Source organism: Podarcis vaucheri (assembly GCF_965113315.1).
Source record: "Podarcis vaucheri genome assembly, chromosome: 7".
NCBI lineage: Eukaryota > Metazoa > Chordata > Lepidosauria > Squamata > Lacertidae > Podarcis > Podarcis vaucheri.
This window is the reverse complement of record NC_138765.1, coordinates 91,988,680-92,004,748: the sequence shown is the minus strand read 5'-3', so window position 1 is coordinate 92,004,748 and position 16,069 is coordinate 91,988,680. Positions and strand designations below refer to the sequence as shown.

General features: G+C 43.4%; 1 protein-coding gene and 1 long non-coding RNA gene across 2 annotated transcripts in view; both read left to right on the top strand.

Annotated features, from left to right (window-relative positions):
* Window positions 1-16,069, top strand: part of TACR1 (tachykinin receptor 1) — a 60,836-nt gene that overhangs the window by 28,575 nt on the left and 16,192 nt on the right. The window lies entirely within an intron of this gene.
* Window positions 4,857-6,628, top strand: LOC309536577. The gene is made up of 2 exons (XR_014221639.1): window positions 4,857-5,280; window positions 6,326-6,628. It is a non-coding gene; the product is annotated as an uncharacterized lncRNA (long non-coding RNA).

Genomic DNA, 16,069 nt, shown 5'->3' with positions numbered 1-16,069 from the left:
TTGCAGATGACACCAAATTGGGAGGGGTGGCTAACACCCCAGAGGACAGGATCACACTTCAAAAGGACCTTGACAGATTAGAGAACTGGGCACAACCAAACAAGATGAATTTTAACAGGGAGAAATGTAAACTATTGCACTTGGGCAAAAAAAATGAGAGGCACAAATACAAGATGGGGGACACCTGGCTTGAGAGCAGTACATGTGAGAGCTGACAGTAAGAGCTGTTTGACAGTGGAATTTGCTGCCAAGGAGTGTGGTGGAGTCTCCTTCTTTGGAGGTCTTTAAGCAGAGGCTTGACAACCATATGTCAGGAGTGCTCTGATGGTGTTTCCTGCTTGGCAGGGGGTTGGACTCGATGGCCCTTGTGGTCTCTTCCAACTCTATGATTCTATGATTCTAGGATTCTAGGATTCTAGGATTCTATGATTCTCAGGGCCTGGGGCACATGCACTGCAGGCGGTTGGACTAGATGGCCCTTGGGACCCATTCGAGCTGTACAGTTGTATCACTTACATAGTGAGAGCCGGGAACAAGGTCAAGATGTGAGGCAGCAGGAGTGTGTCCGTTATCAACTAAATATATGGCACGTAGAAGAAACAGCTATAACCCAGGAGGGCACCTCTTGCAAGTCAGCTCTTCAGGAGACGTCTGTTGCCCTGCTATGGAGGCTCCCAGATCTCAGCAGAAATCACATTTGTGTTAACCATCAGCTCTGATTGTAGCGAGTGTCTACACTTATTTATTTCATTTATACCCCACCATCTTTCTCCTAAGGAGCTCAAAGTGGCACACAGGGTTCTCGCCTTCCTTATTCAACCCCCAGAGCATCCCTGTAAGGTGGGTTGGACTAAGAGGCAGTGATTTGCCTAAGGTCACCCACCCAGGAAACTGCATGGCCAAGTGGGGATTCGAACCCTGATCTCTCCCAGGTCCTAATCTATCTGCTACACCACACTGGCTCTCATAAACAGCACAGCAGTAGTAGAGGTCTGGGAGCCCAGGAGCAGAGCTGAGCTCAAAGTATGAGGTGGGTCCCAATTCAAGGCAACAGTCAGGGAAAGGAGGCAGGTGTAGACAGGGTCCATGCATTGGCAATTGTGGGAATGTTCAGGGATGCAGGAGAGGATATATTGTTTGATTATAGCCTTTCCAACTTGTGTTAACACGTTCACAATTTAGCAGAGTAACATTCCCCCTTTTTAAAACTCACAGCAGATGTGTTTGCTCAGGCTCGCTAAAGCCTCTATAATAACTGTTCTGGTATTTCCCCCTTATTCCCTCATAAAAGATAAGACACGGCACAGTCTTCTATAAAAAGAGTTTACTCACTCACATTCTGTTCACAATCAGATCCCAGAAGGCAGACTTAGTTTCCAGGTGTATGTTACTTTTCTAAGCTATCTCATAAGGAGACAGTCCCTTTGTCCTCTCTTGGCTGGAGAGCATCTTTGGCTAAGCAGATGTTGCTTCTTTGATGAAAGTAGTCACAGAGAGAGAGATGGCTGTCTTGGCCTGTGCTTTTGTCGTTACCTGCACAGGTGAGGCCACGCCCACCTCTAGTCACATGCAGAGGAAGTCTGTCCCAGCCCAGAAAGAAACAGGAAGTTTACCTGCTGGCTGGACAAACATTCCTCCCCATGTGTAAACATGTTCACTTTAGGAATGTTGTACTTGACTGCTCTTGTGTTTCACATCCCACAGCAATATGTTGTTTAGCTTGAAGGGCAGGTTCTGAGGCCCTGGATTTCTAGAGCCAGGTTCCTGGAGACTGGCCCTTGGGGTCAGCTGATTGAATGCTGAGGCTGACAGATATGGCAGGACCCAGACCAGGCATCCTCTCAGGCTTGTAGGTGAACAGAGCAGTGGAGTTGCATGAGGCAAGGTGTGGGAGTCTGTCTGCTGGAAATCCTGGTTTGAGAGACACCCTCTCCCTCCCACAATTCGACTGGAGAGAGAGAGAGAGAGAGAGAGAGAGAGAGAGAGAGAGATGCCGTCACAACAAACAGGTTCCATTCAGGCAAGAAGTATGCATTGAGATAGAGCTTGGCACTCATTTCATAGAAACATGATCAAGAACTTGTAGGATTTTGATTGCGGGATCATTTCAGGCAAAGGCAGCTCTGAAAGGAAGGCTGGTTTTTTTAAAAAAAGAAAAATCTACATCTCATTTGAATCACATTTGGTTTTTTAAAAAAATCTCTGCTTGTTTAGCATGGCAGCCAAGAAGAATAGAAATAGGAAGGTACCTTGAAGTACCTGAAGACAGGTGTTCAGGGCTATTCAAGCTCATTTCATGAGGAGCTTGAATCATGACATGGGTATGAAACACTTCTTCACAGATGAGATTCAGCCCATGCTACAAGCTGTATGTCTGAACCTACATGTGTGTCTTGGAACTCAAAGACTAGATGACCCTACAATTCTATGCTTCTGTCTGTACTTCTACACACACTTCTGAGAGGTTGGGATCTTTTTGCTGGAATTAGAGTGTTTGTCTGTTATGAATACGTGTTTGCCCTTAACCTTATGCCCCAAGAAGTTCATGCACAAGAGGAAAGGAGAGAGGTTGGTTTATTACATGAAATGAAAGTGACAGAGTATGTGGATGGTGCTTTTGTTTGAGAGATGATAATAAAAATTTTCTGATAACACAAGATTAGTATGCTGATCTTTGCATTAAGTGTTAAGAAGTCAGAATATTTACCTATCCCTTCCAGAACACATTTATGATCAAGACTTGTACCAGAGCTAAAATAGTTTAACAACTGGGGGGATATTATATATCATGCCAACTTTGCTGATGTGCAGAAATAAGCCCCATGGAGGTCTAGACTGGCACACCATTGCACCCATTCCTCCTGTGCTCTCTATAAAATATTATTTGCACAAACACAAATAAATATGAAATTTGGTGTAACTTTTGGAAGTGACATAGGATCAAAAAACTCTTGGCTTCACAGTTTCCTGTCATGTCATCATAACTCCTGTCAGTGGTACCTCGGGTTAAAAACTTAATTCGTTCCAGAGGTCTGTTCTTAACCTGAAACTGTTCTTAACCTGAGGTACCACTTTAGCTAATGGGGCCTCCCACTGCTGCCGCGCAATTTCTGTTCTCATCCTAAAGAAAAGTTCTTAACCTGAGGTACTATTTCTGGGTTAGCGGAGTCTGTAACCAGAAGCGTCTGTAACCAGAAGTGTCAGTAACCTGAGGTACCACTGTACAAGAAAACCTTCTATTGAAGTGAATTGGCACAGTTATTTACTCAACTCAAAGGGGATTTTGTCTCAACATGCATAGATCTAGTACATTCCTCATGCCACATACATCACTCACTTCAGGAAATTCTCTCATCGCTTGCTGATTCTGAGTTGGATGTGTGACCAGACTGTAGTTAAAGTCCTGTATCTGAAAGCAATGTCAAATGATTTGAAATTTCCATCTGTGGTCCTTGATTTTAGATGCAGGTCACCAGGAAGGCCAGTGCAGTGTAGGAGCCCTTCAGACAGACACAGATGAGGACATTCTGGGGTTGAAATTCATGACATGCCCCCAGCTGTGACCTGCACATACTCATTACTTCCTCAGTTTGATCGGAGGACAAGATGAAGAACATCTCTGCCATGTGGAGGAGGCTGAAGTCATTGCAGTGTCCTTTCATTACATATTTATGAATGCAAAGCATAATCTGTTCGTTGATGTGACGATGAAGGCCTCCAGCTTGATAACAGGCATTAGATTCGCACTCTGCCTCCAAGCAGAGACTGAGGCTAATAACTTGCTGAAATCTAGAAAACCCATTGGTTTAATTAAGGTATCACATTCTCTCACGCAGAAAGCTGGCTGCACTGGATGCCATGTCAATAAGGTGGTCAATGAAAGCATAAAACTTGTTGATTTACTGCACAGCAACTCGCCCCCGGAAATTGATATGTTTCCTTTTGGCAATCTCCATTCTCCCCCAAGGGAGTGTATTAGAATCAGGAGCGGAGGTGGAATCAAGTACAAAAAATGAATTATGTAGGTTAGAATTTGAATAAAGTTTTTTTTTTTTTTAATCCTCCTTGACTTCAGTAGCTTTTTACTGTTGCTCAGATGAGAGTCCAGGTCTTTCTTTTCTGAGACCCCAAGTAGCATTCTTCACTCCTCTGTGTCCTCCTTTATTTTTGCCTGTGCTGATAATTGGTACTGTGCTAGGGAAGCCTCTGACATGGACTGGCTGAGCTGGTATGACAGTCTGGAGGGCTTGTTTCCAGGGAACAAAGCTGTCAGAATGCTTGTAGTCAGATTTGTGTGAGGGAAGGGAAAGTTGTCTGACTGGCTAAGAGCCAAACTTTACATGGGTCCTTGAGAAAGAAAGGTTTGCAACATGCCAAGGACAGGTAAGATGTCTTGGGCAGTAGGGTCCCAGAATCAAGGTGGCTGAAAGAATTTCAGATACAGATTGGAGGGGGGAGGGGGGGAGGCTGCAGAAATTAACATTACTCCAAGAACTGACAGCTCTAAGTTACACAATCTAAGGCAGCATTCATATTCACTCTGCAGCATCTTCCATGGTCATATTTTACTAGCTTTTAGCTGCTGGTTCTCTTTGGATACATCTACATTATGGAATCGTAGAGTTGGAAGGGACCCAAAAGGGTCTTTTATTCGCTGCAATGCATTCTGAATAGCAAACCCTTCCCTTTAATCCAATGTTTCTCAAACCAGCTGTTGTTGGACTTCAACTCCCATCATCCCTGACCACTGGTCCTGCTAACTAGGGATGATGGGAGTTGTAGTCCAACAACAGCTGGCTACCCAAGTTTGTTGAGCTTTTTAAAAAAGATTTAACACCAAAATTGTTGACTTTTTTAGGACTGAAGTTATGCAGCTTTTTAAACAATTATACACCAGGAAATAAATTGCCACAGGGGCTGGATTAAATCGACAAGTGGGCCGGATTAGGCCCCCAGGCTGGACTTTGGACATGCCTGGTCTATAGGAAGATAAATGGGATCTGAAATGCTTATGGATGTACCTTGAAGACCAGCTGACCAGGAGGAGGAAATCTGATCAGTTCAGTGACTACCCTGGCACTTGGAGGCAGGACGTAAGGTAGGCAGAATACAGACCTTCTTGGCTTCCACCTGGAATGCCAGAGTTGTCCCCTTAACCACAGCTGGAGAGGTTTTGCAAGCAGAAGTTCCCAGGTTCCAGCCTCTCCAAGAGAGACAGCCTGAAATCCTGGTGAGCTGCTGCAAGTTTGGGTAGACAGTGCTGAGCTCGATGGGCCAGTGGTCTGACTCTGTATATAAATATTTATTGAAGTTTTCACAATATTACATAATGAAGAAAAAAAAAGAAAAAATACAAAATAAAAAACAGTTGAAAATAATTCCATCTTTTCGTCACTTATCTTTCATTTACTTGTTTCCCGGACCTCCTCATACCTTCCTTTTTTGTATTCCAGTTCAATTTATTAGTTCAGCAATTCCTTTCCCTCCTTATTATCCTGATCTTTAATCTTAATATATTATAACATTAAATTTTTACCTATTAAAAATCCAATTTTTCCATATTCTTTTAAACCATTACAGCTAGAAACCACTTAACTTCAATCCAACATCATTCTAACATTCATTATTTTTGCAATATTTCTGTAAATAGTCTTTAAATTTCTTCCAATCTTCTTCCACCGACTCTTCTCCCTGGTCTCAGATTCTGCCAGTCATTTCCGCCAATTCCATGTAGTCCATCATTTTCATCTGCCATTCTTCCAGAGTGGATAAGTCTTGTGTCTTCCAATACTTTGCAATAAGTATTCTTGCTGCTGTTGTAGCATACATAAAGAAAGTTCTGTCCTTCTTTAACACGGATTGGCCGACAATGCCCAGAAGAAAGGCCTCTGGTTTCTTCAAGAAGGTATATTTAAATACCTTTTTCAATTCATTATATATCATCTCCCAGAAAGCCTTAATCCTTGGGCACGTCCACCAAAGGTGAAAGAATGTACCTTCAGTTTCTTTACATTTCCAACATTTGTTATCAGGCAAATGGTAGATTTTTGCAAGCTTGACTGGGGTTATGTACCACCTGTATATCATTTTCATAATATTCTCTCTTAAGGCATTACATGCCGTAAACTTCATACCTGTGGTCCATAACTGTTCCCAGTCAGCCATCATTATGTTATGTCCAACGTCTTGTGCCCATTTAATCATCACAGATTTCACCGTTTCATCCTGAGTATTCCATTTCAACAGCAGGTTATACATCTTTGACAAAGTCTTAGTTTTGGGTTCTAACAATTCTGTTTCTAATTTTGATTTTTCCACCTGGAAGGTCTGACTCTGTATAAGGCAGCTTCCTGTGTTCCACAGCTGAGTTATTGTGGCTGCTAAATTTTCGTCTCAGTGCAGATCCTTGCCAGCCGGAGCAGGTCATGGTTTCTGTGAAACCCATCAGGATCGCTCCTGCCTTCCTTCCAGGCTCTGTGGACAAAGCAAACTTCCAAGCCTGGAGGCCTTTTCTTTGTATTTAAACCTTTCCATGCCATCTGTGAGAACCTGTGTGGTGTAGTTCCTGTGCTTTCCAGGACTGGGAAATCTGCTTTGTGGACATTAAAATGAGAACTGTCATCCTTAATTAGTGCAATTCATTTTCAATCAACAAAACAGGTATCTGCAATTAATGGTAGCAGATTTTATTTTATTGTCTACCATTACTTATAAAAACTGCAGATGGCAAGAAGCTGTCTCTCTCCCCCTCTGAAGAAAAACAAGTATTTTCTTTTGTTAGATTTGTCGTCATCTTAGCAGAGGGCAAGCTTTGCTCTCATCTTCCAAGGTGACAGCAAATCTAGAAAAACAATTTTTCCTCCCTTCAGACTATTTTACACATATGCAAATTCAATAATTCATACAATCAAGAGACCACTATTTCTCTAATTGGATGACAGCCATAATTTTTGAAATGTTCTGAGTAAAGCAGGGTTTATTCATGCAGTCATTTTTAATGGAACAAGGTGTTATATTTCCAATAAAATAGAACAAGTTACACAAAGCGCCGTGTTCGCACGTCATAGTGTGGGGCATGAGCAAATTGTGCCTGCTTCACTGTGGGCATCCAGTGATGCATAGGGTGGGAGTATGAAGGCTGCATTCAGAAGCCAGCTGATTCACAGTGGTGGATCTGCAGCCTTGGAGGAGCCCATGCCTTGTCCATCCACTTAGTCTACCTTATATTTTGGAAAGTTGTTCATCTGTTCGCTTTGCATTCGGACACCTCTTGAGATATTGTTCCATGCCACCCCACTCTCCAAGCAGAGACAGAATCCAGCTGTTTCAGGCACTTACGTATTTTTTGCTCTATAAGACTCACTTTTCCCCTCCTAAAAAGGAAGGGGAAATGTGTGTGGGTCTTATGGCGCAAATGCCGGCTGCACAGCTATCCCAGAAGCCAGAACAGCAAGAGGGATAGCTGCTTTCTTGCTGTTCTGGCTTCTGGGATTCAGAATATTTTTTTCTTGTTTTCCTCCTCCAAAAACTAGGTGCGTCTTATGGTCTGGTGCGTCTTATAGAGCAAAAAATACGGTACTCAAGTTCACTTTCCTTGGACTGAAGGTCAGCGGAGACTGCGGTGTCTTTAGGATGTATGATTTCATTTACAAATATCTATAACCTGAGCATCAGGTGGAGGGACTCACAGCATTAACACCCCAAAAGATGTTGCTTCTCCATTAGTCGCAGCTTTGGATCCAGCACAGAGCAAGCAGGTATCCGTTTCTCCATCCTCCAGCCTGCTTCCAGCTTGGCCCCCACATGCTATGCATGCCATTGTTCTCCTAGTTAGCAGCTAGGTGGTGCAGGATGGAGGAAAGGCCCACCCATTAGCCTGGAGGGCCCCATCACTTAGTTGCAGCTCTTGCAAGTGAGCTCCTTTTGGGTGCTGATGAGGGCATATAAGTGGCCAGATAAGGTAATTGTCTTACTAGAAAACTTAGCTGACTAGCTCAGCAACCTCCTCTGTTAGATTCTAACCCTCCCTGGGTGAAGGACTCCAAGAATTGGAAGGATTGGGCATCATCCAGACCCCAGAAACCCACATCATTGTAAGTATCTTTTGCATGATGGTTCCTGAGAACAAGGAGCTGGTTTTATGCCTGTGTTTGGATACAATTGGATCCCATTTTGAATTGCGATGATGGACTGAACATTTCAAAATGGCACTGATTTGTTTTGTTTTGTATCTTAGAATTACTGAGCAATGTTGGGTATGAGGCTGCGGCTATTTGTAAATAAAGAGACTATTACTCCCCTCTAAAGAAATATTCCTAATAAATATTGCAAAAATGCCACGAGGATAACCGACAGCAGCAAAAGAACAAATGTCTTCCCTCCCCCCCCCATCCCTTCTAACCAGTGCTACTTTCATGACCTCCTTCCAAAGTCCCCTCCAACTCCCAGCCCTGTCATTCAGCATCATATCAGCTAAGGAAGATTCTGGGGGCATGGAGTCCGAAGCCTCTGGCTTTTTCAACGAGGGTGAGTTTTGCATCCAGCCTGTTGTTTCCACTTCTGTGTCTAAACTTTAACCTCTAAAACAATATACGCCAACCCACCAAACAATCCAAAGGGGAAGGGGGGTGTTATGACAGCACAATCATGTAACAATGCAGATAGAAAAGCTCTCATTATCGTATGCATTCATTTGTTCTTTTTATTATTTTCATCCTGCTTTTCTACAAATGCTTGCAAAACAGCATAGCAATATATTAAAAAAGCAGGAAAGAAAACCCACTGAAAAACTACCAGTTATCAAGCAAAGCAGTGCTAAAATAGCACAAAAGCAATAAAATTTGAAACCCAGTTGCAAGTCGGGTGGTGAGTGCCACTGGCTATGTAGTCAAAACAGAGCCATCAAGAAATAAGATGGTGGTATAGGCATGGTCAGAGCAGGTGCAGATTTTGGTAATATGATGTCCTGAGGCAGGACAACCTTTGGCACTCCTCCTAAATATTTCTTATTTTCATAATATTTATTTATTTGTTGTTATTATTTTGAGCTCCCTCGGCTTGGCACCTGTGCGGGGAAACTGCCTACATTCTGCTAAATCCAGCACTGGCGAGAGGAACCCTGAAGTCTGCAAAAGTACAAATAAACACCTACAAAGAGTGTGTATTGGGGGGGAGGGAAACAGCCCAATGAAGGTAAAGCATGTTCAGCAGCTTATACGGAAAACCCATGGTGCTGGTGGAATAGATAACCTGGAGGAGGGCATGGCTGACTGGCTGGCATTCCACTAGAAGGTGGGGATATACAGAAACTTTTTGTTCCAAGGTTGCATTTGGATACATTATGCATCTATTATGAAAATGCAGTATAGTACACATGCAATCAATTTCCCTTCTCAAAAACTGGACAACTTTAAAAGAAGATAGGACAGATTCATAGAAGATAAGTGTGATGGGTTTTCTTCAATTAACCACACCAGTTGTGATGTTCCAGTCAGCTTTATATTGTCAAAGCAGCAGTCGCTGGGGAACCACCCAAAGTAGAGTCTCCAGGCCTATAAATCCCACAGGCTTACATACCATCCAACATTTCTCTGATGAAAACAGGGACTTCCTATTCTACATCTTGAAGCTTCTCGCGTGTTTGATCTCACCACATATAAGACATCATATATACATCTGTTGCCTTGAGCCAGTTACAACCTCTGTTCATCTTCCTTGCCCTGTCACCAGCTTCTTCCCTCTCTCCATCTCAGAAGATGTTGCTGCTGCCGACTCTCTTCCTGCTTCCACTGGTCCTGCAATTCATGTGTCCTGTGTACAGGTCCAGTCCTTAAGATGAACAGCTTCTTGGGCACAGGGGACCTTCGACTCACCACCACCACTGTGGTTAGTTTTGCTGTGTTGCCAAGTCTATGTCTTATGCAGGATTGCAAACCCTGGCATGTGTAGCCAGTCCTACAGCTCCTAGGCTTTCCTAGCAATCTCCATCAAAAGAGCTAACCACCCACTCATTTTGCCCTTGTACTGCATACAGAATGTGGGTTTCTGGACACCATACTCCTGTTGATGCAGTCTAGAATTGCATTAGTGTTTTTTTGCTGCTGCATCACACTGTTGACTCATGTTAAGCTTGTGGTCTACTAAGACCCCTAGATCCTTTTCACATGAACTGCTAGTAAGCCTGGTGTCCCCCATCCTATATTTGTGCATCTGGTTCTTCCTGCCTAACCTTACATTCGTCCCCACGGAAATTCATTTTGTTAGCTTACGTCCAGTTCTCCAATCTGTTACGGTCATCTTGAATCCTGATTTTATTTACTGAGCTATCAGCTACCCCTCCAGTTTGGTGTCACCTGCAAATATGATAAACATCAAGTACCAACTGAACTTCAGCCAACTGTCTTGAGCCAAAGGATTAGTTGGTTGAAGTAGGTACAGTGGTGCCTCGCAAGACGAAAAGAATCCGTTCTGTGATTCTCTTTGTCTAGCGGTTTTTTGTCTTGCGAAGCAAACCCATTGACGGATTAGCGGATTAGCGCTATTAGCGGCTTTTAGCGGCTTATCTGCTGATCGGATCAGCTGATAAGCGGCTTAGCGGCTTAGAAAAAGGGGGGGAAGGAAAAAACCCCAGCAGGAACTCGCAAGACATTGTCGTCTTGCGAAGCAAGCCCATAGGAAATTCGTTTTGCGAAGCATCTCCAAAACGGAAAACTCTTTCGTCTAGCGAGTTTTCCGTCTTGCGAGGCATTCATCTTGCGGGGCACCACTGTACTGGGTGACCTAGATGGCCTCTGCAGTAAATTATGTCTAATCACTGGCCTCCTGTGAGATCTAAAATGCTGACATAGAGAAGATTGTGAAAATTTTCAAGCACAGAGACTTTAGATTAGAGCAGCATCTGTGAACTGTGTTCACCAGTCTTCCTAGTTATTATGGCCTTTGACTTCGTGATGTTTCTCCATCGCATTGACATTTGATGAGCGATGTCTCACCAAGTAAACAAGCAAAACAAAACAGGCCACTGCCTGTATATCTAAAAGGTCAGGGCATTTGATAAAGGTGTCTGTTGAGCAGGTCTGTGGGTGGAAATGTCTCAGACAACCTCTCTTTCCCCTCCCCTAGTAAAAGAGAGGCAGAGTTGCATCCTTTTTCTCTTCAAAGGGCATTCTCTTTAAAGCTCTTTTCCAACACATGCAGTGAAACGCCTGTGGATGTCACTGCAAATTAGCTCCATTTTGCCATCCCCTGATGATCTTGGTTATTTAGTGCCACTGCCTTTTAACATTTATCCCCCCGTTTTTCAAACTGAAGTCTAATCTGTCCCAATTTTATTAGATGATCAAATGGTTTCAGCCTGGGAAGAGAGAGCTTCCACCGTTTGCAGCTTGCTGCAATTAAGTTGTCCTCCTCCCTTTTCATTTGCAAAATGAAAAAGAACACATCTAGACTAATCTGTAGTGTGCTATTTTGTGATTGCCAAACAACTTGATTAAGTTATGCTGTGGTATTTTCCTCTCACTCTGCAGCTTTGCAGGCTTAATAGATAGCCTAAAATAATAACAAAGCATGACACAGTATCACCTTTCACCTTTGGTAGACTGAGTTACTAGGGTATAATTCAGTGGATTTTTGTTTGTGACAATTCCTAATTTAGAACCATTTCAGGGTGGAGAACCTGGTTTATTACCACAGCTACTCATGGGGTTTTGTATGAAAGTGCAATCAGTTTTTGTGAGGTGACTGGTTGACTGCATGGCGGCTTTTTAAGGTTTCTGTGGAGGTGAAAAGACACCCATGGCAAGCTTATTCATCACACCAGTACTTTGGCCTCGGGGATTCCTGTTAAGTTGTGGGCGAACATAGCAGACGACACAGCGATTTCTCCAGAGCAGCTCTTTATTTGTAAGCTGGACAGAACTCAACAGCAAACAGCTCAGCCGACCTGCTTTTATAGGCAGCCGGCTGTCAACATTGTAGCAACAACAACCCAGGGTTTCCCGCCTAAAATAACTGACGTGGACCTGAGTGAAAACTATCTACAGTATCCCCCTGCTGGCCCAGGGTGAGAACTTCAGTACATAACAATTCCTGTTTTCTAGGAAGAGCTATCTTGCATTTCTGACACTTAGGGATCATCTACACTCCCATTTGTCCTGCGATTTCTAGGCATGGATCCAGGAAGTTTTTCTTTTATCCTGCCACTTTCCCTGGGAAAACAATCATCAACCACATTTTCTGCAGATTGATGTTTGTTCCGATTCAGCTATAAAGAGCTGATTTTCCCAGGGAAAGTGGCAGGACAAAAGAAAAACCTGCCTAGAAATCTCAGAGCAATAGCAGAATAAAGGGAAGTGGGGATCAGTGGCGTAGTGTGGGCACGGCCATGGAGGCAGTTGCCCTGGACACAAAGTTCTTAGGGATGCAAAATTTCAAAAGAAAAGAAAGTAGTAATAACCAATAAAAAATAGTGTGCTTTCTCCTTCACACAGAAAATCTCCCAAAGTTCATGCGGGCAAACTGAGGAGCAGATGTTGGCGATGCCCAGTTGCTAGGGAACCCTCCACTTTAGAAAGATACCCGCTGCTGACCAACCCTCTGTCCTGCTCTCCGCCATGCTCAACGCTCATGTGGCAACGCAACTGCCACTTGGGGAGGTTGCCAAGCTATTGCCCCTTCTTCCTAGCCTATCAGCAGATGGGGCCAAGAAGCTCCACCCCACACCGCTTCCCCCTTGCCAGCTGGTGCTGCTGGTGGTGCCAGAGGCAACATGGAATAAGACGACAAGTGGGTTATCAGCCGCAGACCAATCAGAAGAGAGAGGTGGGGTAAGGGAGCAGTGCCAAGGAGAATGAGAGTCCTCGCCGTCGTCCTGCTCTCTCCCACCCCCACCCCCCAAGTATCTCTGTAAAGGGAAACTGATCCTGGCTCTATAGAGGAAGCTGCTGGCCCCTAACATGGGTTAGGGGTGCAATACTTGCCTTGCCCTGGATGCTTACAACCCACACTACGCCACTGGTGTGAATGAGCCCTTATACTCAATAAATCTTTGTTCCTATAACTTTTCAGAATGGTTTCTTGTGGTGTTCCAGTGTGATGTAGTGGTTAGAATGTTGGACTAAGACCTGGGATACCAGGATTCAAATCCCCACCATGAAGCTCGCTGGGTCACCTTGGGCCAATCACTTCCTCTCAGCCTAACGTACCTGGATAGGAGGGGGGGGGACTGTGTACACCACCTTGAGCTGCTTAACGGAGAAGGTGGGATATAAATGCAATGAATGAATGAATGTTGCTGTAAATTAAATATTCTGCAGATTGCGGGGGGAGCGGGAGAGAAGATTTGGATAATATATTTACAAAATGACTTGCTAACTGGGCATATATTTCTATTTTGGTGACAACTTGCTATCAGAGTGTCAGCAGCTTCCTTCCTGCATGTGTTTGAATGGCTTTTAGCACCAACCATTCAAAGATGCAGAGCAGCAGCAGCTGTGAGAAGTGGTCATGGCTCATGTAACTCAGTACTTCTCTTGACCCAGGAGAGCTACAAGGAAGACTTGGCTTCTCTTCTGCAGAAAGGTGGTTAATTGGAAGTCAGCTGCCGAGAAGGAAAGCAGCAGGCGGGGGATTCCTAATAGCATCAACTCTACTCCTATGCCTGTATAAATGTTTCTGTCAGGCACATATGGAAGCTCTCTAAGTGCATTAGGTTCTTAATCACAATGAAAAGCATGATCCAGACCAGGGTGAGAGGAAATGGATCCAGCCAGCAGGCCAGAGCCAGACCTTCTCCACCCTTCTGCTCTTGCTCAGTTCCTCTGCTTGCACCAGTGGTCACAGTGAAGCTTTCAAAGGCCTAGCGCTTTGCTGCCAAAATATTGGGAAATACTAGAAAAAGATGGAGATCCTTGGAGATTGCAGAGTTTGGAGAAATTAAAGGATAAAGTGTGAGATTGGCTACATTATGCTCAGATTAAGGAGGTTTTTAATTTGGATAAAAAGATAGGATTCCAGGTGGAAAAATCGAAACTAGAAACAGAACTGTTAGAACCTAAGACTAAGGTACTTTCAAAAATGTACAACTTGCTGTTAAAATGGAATACACAAGAAAGAAAGATGCAGGACTGGAAACAACACGGCACCAGCAACTTAGTTGAAAGAAGTATGAGAATAAGTGAGATCTGAGAAATAAGATAAACTTTGGAATAACATTATGTCTAAATTAAGTATTTAACTATTTGATAACAATGCTTAAAGTCGGGGACATAATATTGGAAAATTACAAAATAAGTGTTGAAATAAGGTGATAAATTGCTGTTTATAATTCTATAACTGGGAACGCAGAAATGGGAGATGTGAGGAAGTCCAAAAGCTTAAGAAAAGATGGATGTTGGACATTTGATTTTGTGGTGTGTTTGTTATTATACGTTACCCTTGTTGTTGTTTTTTCTTTTTTATTTTTTGTGTGTTGTAGTTGGGTGAGGGCGTTATATGTGAATTTAATGTTTAAAATCTTTAATAAATATTAAAAAAAACAAAAACAAAGGCCTAGTGCTTTGCAGTGACACTGCTAAGCTGCTGGCTCGTTTTCCTTTCATCTGTGGATGGGAGCAAAGTATTCTTTCCCCCTTTCTTCTTCAGCAAGCCATTTGCAAATTACTCACAATCAGTGATGGTTGACCTGCATATGGGTCCACTCATCTGGGCTGTTCCAAAGGTTTCAGCTCTCAGGAACTCTTGACACGGATGCTGGCGGCTGCCAGAATCTCAGTTGCCTCCAAATGGAAAACCTTACAGAATTTGCAACTTTTGCTTTGGTATATAAATATGTGGAGCTTAGCAATAACTGCAAGAAATGACTCATAAATTATGTGTATTTCCAAAGGCTTGGGAGACCCTGAAAAATTATATGTTGTTTGGTGGGATTTTATATACAGCAAATACCAACACACAGCACTTCCTTTCCACAATACGATGTCAAATTTGGCTTTCCTAATGGGTTTAAGTACTTTACCAACCTTATATTAAGTCTCTTCCAGATATACTGTGCTGCTTTTTTGTACTTCTATTATTTTTATTGTATTGACTTGTTTTATTTGCTTCAATAAAATCTTTTTATAAGTATATGATAGGGCATAAATTGAACATGAAAGTAAGCTAGCACTTTGCCCCTGCTTGCTCTCTTTCCAATCCCAGGAGTGGAGAGAGAAGCAAACAGGACAAGCTCAGGGGCACTTTCTTTCTTGCTCCTTATTTTGCATGTCTGAAGGCTGAATCTGGGCGCTGAAAATCCCATTCTGCGGCTGCGCACTGTGGAGACGTAGCTCAGATTCATTCCTGGCAGAGTCTGACATTTGATGAGTCCAAGCAATTGCCAGCTGCTGCACAGCTCAGTCCGCTCCCAACCGCATGGCTCCAGGGAGTTCCTAAGTTCAGAATAACATCCGCTGAGCGTGACTTCAGGTTGGCCCCAAAATAACTTTTGGCACACTCCAATCCCACAGGGAGCTATTGTCTGAGCTCTAAGTGATGCCACCGTTTATTTATTCTTAACTTGATGCTAGTCAATCTCACATTACTGCATTTGCCGTACACAAGGAGCTGCGGGTCCCGGGTAAAACGTGTTGCTGTATATTGTTCATGAATTCCCCATCGCCAGATGAATCAGTTCAAGCCAAATTGATGCGGAGCGTACTCTGGTTGTTTGGAGAGATACCTTTTAGAATTGAATTAGGCATATATTTTTCAGTTAGAAAACATGAGAGCATTCTATTTAGGGGTGTGATCAATTCTTGCAAGAGTTATATGGCTGACATGCTAAGCAGCTACCCATTTTACAGATGGCAACAGAGATTGAGTCAGGACTATGTAGAATCATAGAATCCTAGAGTTGGAAGAGACCACAAGGGCCATCGAGTCCAACCCCCTGCCAAGCAGGAAACACCATCAGAGCACTCCTGACATATGGTTGTCAAGCCTCTGCTTAAAGACCTCCAAAAGAGGAGACTCCACCACACTCCTTGGCAGCAAATTCCACTGTCGAACAGCTCTTACTGTCAGGAAGTTCTTC